Genomic DNA, 5,676 nt, shown 5'->3' on the forward strand with positions numbered 1-5,676 from the left:
ATTTACGCCCTCAACAGGCCAAAATTACAATTATGCCCTTATAAGCTATAAAGGGCCCACGTGCATATCTAATACTCATAAACATGCATAGACTATCTTCATATAATCATATTAATCATGCATGCCGCATAGTCACACATTTAACAAATTAAACACACATTTAAACCAATTATGCCTTCCCAGCATGCTTTTCAAGGCGCTAAGCCATATTAGCAATTTTGGGTGGCTACACTCATTCTCCTAATATACCTTCTGGTCGCGTTCTCGTGCCAGATCTTATTCTCAGCGCAATCTGTAGTAAGGGCTCTCTCTACGACCTGAGTGTATGTCTTCACTCCAGGTATTGTGGTAATTCTAACATCCCAGGCTATCATAGGTTGTAGCCCTTGAAGGAATCTTTCCTTCCTTGTCCCATCAATGGGTACCAAGTCTGCAGCGACCTTTGCTAATCTGTTGAACTTCAAGGTGTATTCTATCACATACATACTCCCTTCCAACAGTCTACTGAACTCCCTTGCCTTTGCAGCTTTAATGGCCTCATTATAATACTTCTCATTGAATTGAGTTTTAAAATCTTCCCAGTTCATTGTGGTTACATCCTTAGTCTAGGACACCATCTCCCACCAGATTCGGGCATCATCCTGAAACATGTATGTGGCATAGGCCACTATAATGCCCTACTTCCTTAGAGTCATTACTAAGTAAGTTTTAAACGTGCAATTAACTCGCTAATCGAGGTTTTAGGTTAACAGTGTAGCTAAAATGTAATAAAAGTCATATAATGTAACGACCCAAATTCACTAATAAGGCTTAAGGGCCTTGATTAGTGTGCCGGGAGGGCATGATGGGAATTATGTGTGATTATTATGATTAAGATGCATGATTATGATTTTAAGCATGTTATATGAATGTGTGAATTATGTTATGTGATAACTATGATGTGTGAATCGTACCACGTGGGTGCTGTGATACCAATGTAATGCACGTGCCGAGACGGTCCTAGAAGGCTAGATATTGGTAACTGGTAATTTGGTAACCTGCGTAACTATTAGTAACCTTAGAGAGTAACAAGTTTTATGGGGAGAGTGGTAGAATTGCAAAGCTGGTGAAAAGATAGGTGTACCCTTGAGGTTTAGTTAGAAAAGGATATTTGGGGAAGGTTAAGAAGGTCTTTTGGCAGTGATATAGAAGTCTTTGGCTGAGGGAAAAGGATATGTACGATTTATTTATGCTAAGTATAACTGAAGTTAAGTCTTGGAAGGCTAGAAAGGGCAAGAAGGAAAGGGAGAATCAAGAACCTAAGAAGCAAAGTGGGAGAGGAACTGAACTGAGTTCTTTGAGGCTAGTGAAGGGCTTAAGGGTGTGGAATCAAGCATATATCAAGGTTTATACTGAGGTAAGGGATTGGTCTCTGTTTTGTTAAGTTCTGAATTTGGTTTTTTTTGAAAGAATTGAGAGATAGCCATGGTTTTTCTTGTATGGAATTCAGCTGGTTTGTTAAGGTGGAATTTAGCTCAAGCTTGGATTGGAGGAAGCTCAAGTCGAATTTCTGATTGAGGTAAGGGTATTAAGTATGTTTGCAATTTCATAGCTGTTATGGTTTAAGGATTTAGGGGTCTGGTTTGTACTTTTCTCAAGTTTCAGTTTAAGTGTTAGAGATTGAATTTAGGTGTGAATTCTATGGGTGATTGTGTAGTTAAGCTGGGTTATAGTGTTTATAAGTTTTTGGTTGGTCTATGTGGGGTTTCAAATAAGTTTTGGGGCTTGGGTATGAAGTTGGGGTGATTTGGAGTGAGTTAGGCTCGGGAAAAACGCGAAGGAAAACCCAGAATTCTGGGTCTGCGATGGTGTGCCGCGGCACAGCTTTTGCGTGCCGCGGCGTGGGGGTCTCTGATGTTGGGTGCCGCGGCACAAGGAAAGTGGTGCCGCGGCACAAGGCTAATTTCAGGATGCTACTTTTGACAATTTTAGGCCTTTGCTCCGGGGGTTCGGGGGATGTCTCCGGGGTGTCGTTCTAAGGTTTTGGGGGTTCCGAGAGTGTGGGTTAGGTTCTGGGAAGGTAGTCTTGGATTGTTTAATGACAAAGAATATTATATTTGTGTTGTGATTAGGACTTTGGAGAGGCTCGGGGTAGAGGACCGTTCTTGCGGCTACGTGGCATCGAAAACCAGTGAATTGAAAGGTAAGAACACTGCACCCGAATGTATGGTTGTGAATGGGACTAAGTGCTCTTGAGAGGTGTTTTGTGTCATCGTTGGTATTATGCCAAGGGACACGTATAAGCGGTCTAAGAGTACCGTTCATGAATTTAGCGCACGGGGCGCGAATTGGCCACTGGGAGCCAGAAACAATAGGATAACAGAGGGAGCAGCCTGTGAGCGCTAGCCCTGGTTATCGTCTGTGCATTGTGTATTATGAGCTGAGATGCTTAGTATATGAAATACTTGACTATTGATATGCTTAAGTTTATGAGATGCTATATGTGTTATTGACTTGACAACTAGATGTGCATGCTCTATTATTGTTGTGTTTTCTTGCTGGGCCTTGGCTCACGGGTGCTACGTGGTGCAGGTAAAGGCAAGAGCAAGCTGGACCAGGCCTGAGGTGGAGAGCTCCGAGGTGAAATGTACATAGCCAGTCGTTCGATCACCATGATCGAGGAGTGTGTCAGGACAGAGATTACCTAACTGCTCATTTTGCCTTAGTATGGCTGCTAATGTATTTAAACCTTGTAAATTTTGTAAATGACCTTTAAACTGTCATTTTTGGGATCCCATGTAACGAAACAATGTTTAGTAATGAAAATGTAACTTTTGAGACCAAAACACTTTTAACCCTAGTTCCTCTACTGTTTCAGTAACACGTTTTTACTTTAATGACTTGGTTAGCAAGTCTGGCACTTTATAAACACACAGTGTAACGGTCTTGGCTATCCAGGGCATTACATATAATTTGAAAATGTAATCCTTCATTGAAATTACAAAACGTTATACATTTGGGATCAAAAAATTACTGTATAGAAATATTTACAACTCAAATATATGATTAAAGTCGGCTAAACGAAAAAATCTAGAATGAGACACAACATCTCCCAAAATACCTCTGACTGTGGCAGCCAGGCGGGGCAAACATGTACATGTCGCTCCACGCTCTCCGTACTCATGGTTGGTCGATCCTTCCCTTTCTCTTACCTGCACCATAGAGCACCCGTGAGACGAAGCCTAGCAAGAAAACTCAACACAAGAAAACAACATATGTATAACTGTCATTTAGCATACAACAAGGCGGCCAATAGGCTAAACACATAGCGGCTATGTCGTTCCAGGCGCTTTACCAGGCCCTGGGTTCACAGTCTACACCGTGAGCATGTCTCAAGCATCCGAGAAGGGTCTCACCCTAGCGACTTGCACTCCGTGTGCTTACCGCCACTCCCGGCCCTTCCCGTATTCGGCCTCACACTCCACGTGCTTAACGTCGTTCCCGGTCCTTGCCATACTCGGCTTCCTGCCGTTCCCGGCCTTCACCGTTCATTCACAGATATGCAACACATAGCATATATTCAAAAAATACATAAATAAATACACACATAAACAATAGGGCTACACCCTGCAACACAATCACATAGGGCCGTGCCCTGCAATACAAATTATAGGGCCACGCCCTACTCTACGGGTACAATAGTTTTCTTTCCTATGTCCCAAGCTTTCCGAGCACCGATATCCTGAGCACAGTCCCGTAGTCCGAGCCTCACTGATAACCTAGTCAAAATGTATCAACAACATCCATCCATCAAGCTCTAATCTATTAAATAGCTTTGGAACATAATTCTATTCTCCAAGACTTTGAATTCTATCAATCTGGGTGATAAAATCCATCCCTAGCCTTAACTTTTGGATTCCCGAGCCAAAAACGTACTCAGGGTCCAAAAACCGATTGGGAGTCGTGGCCCCAAGGCCTTGTGCCGCGGCCTATCTCAACCAGAGGCTCACCTCCCAATTTCGCAGACACGCGCCGCGGTCCAACCTAAGGGGTGCCGCGACTCGCCCTTCATTCTGGCCTCCCTTCTGTTCTAGAAGGTCGCATCTCACTAAGAACAATGCCGCAACCCGACCCTTCGAACCCAGAATAGTCCCCCATTTTCACAACCAAAACTCAGCCAATTAAACCCTAAATCAATCCCACAACTCAATTTAATCATCACAGTAGTTCTGGAATATTCCCACCAACAAAACCTAACAAAAAGCTAGCTTAAAACCTCATCAAATCCCCAATTCAATCTTCAACTTCAACAACCCAAGAAAGTTAATACTTAGCCAAGAACTACATAATTTAATGGCTAAAATCTCAATTCAAAGCTTACCTTAACCCCTGCTTGAATCCACAAGTTGAAACTGAGCTAATCCTCAAGTCTAGAGCCCCAATTCCTTGCTTAAGCTTCATTGTCTCCCTTGGTAAAGTTTAGAGAAAATAAGAAGGAGAGACAAGGGAGATAGGGTTGGTTTATGCCAAGCTTTTGAGTGTTTCTTTTGTTTTGTCTTACTTAACCTAGGTCACTTAAGTTACCTCCAAGGCTCGGGGTACCAAAAACGTCCCTGAGGGCAAAATGGTAAATTTCCCCGACATTCCCTCCTAAACGCTCTAACTTCAAATATATCTCCAAATATTTATTTTCATAACCCGATAATGTAACGCCCTACTACCTTAGAGCCGTTACTTAGTGAGTTTAAATTAGAAATCGTGCTTTTGACTGACTCTAAGTGGTTTCTAAAACCAAAAGTGTGGATAAATCAGAATTTAAGGCTGTACTCTTTGAAAATGTTTAACTTCATTAAAACGTTAAATATAAAGCATCTGGGATCCCAAAATAAGGTTTACAAAATATTTACAACTCAAAAATAGGTTTACACTTGATCAGTTATCAAAAGAATGATTTAATACAGCCATATACAAAATGCCCCCAACCAAAGCAGTCGGGCAGGCCGAACATGTACGCGCCGCTCCCACGCTCTCCATACTCATGGCCGGTTGACTGACTCCTTGCTTTTACCTGCCACACGGAGCACCCGTGAGCCGAAGCCCAGCAAGAAAACCCAAATAGCACATAACATGTGCAAATAATATCGCTGGCATAATTCACTGATAAATAAGAAAATCATCAATTTAAACAAGCACGGCCATGCCGCCCCAGAGGCCTTACCAAAGCTTGGGGTCTCGGTCATTACCGTAGGATAACTCATGTATCCCTTGGGTCCCACCCTCGCTTTAGCATCCCATGTGCTGAGCGTTGCTTCCGGCCCCACTGCCGTACCCGGCCCTTGCCGCTCTCGGCCATGCCGTTCATTCAATTACAATCACACATATCATACATTATGAAATAACCATTCAAACATACAATAGTTTATCTAAGATTACACATTTGCACACAATACAAACTAGGGCCGTGCCCAACAATCACACAGTGGGGCCATGCCCTAAACTCGGGTGTTACGGTTTTCTTACCTTTAGATTCAGTAGCCTTGATCAACCGGACTCCTTGAGCACGATCCTACCCGAGCCCTAGCGCTTACCTAAGCAAAATCCACAAGTCAAAGTCATCACCAATCCTCAAGTCCAAAACCTAGTCTCGGGACTAATCCCAAGCCCCCGGGAAGTCCTAGATCCCCAAAACAAAGTGGC

The sequence above is a fragment of the Humulus lupulus genome, chromosome 9 (genome assembly GCF_963169125.1).
Source record: "Humulus lupulus chromosome 9, drHumLupu1.1, whole genome shotgun sequence".
Classification (NCBI taxonomy): Eukaryota; Viridiplantae; Streptophyta; class Magnoliopsida; order Rosales; family Cannabaceae; genus Humulus; species Humulus lupulus.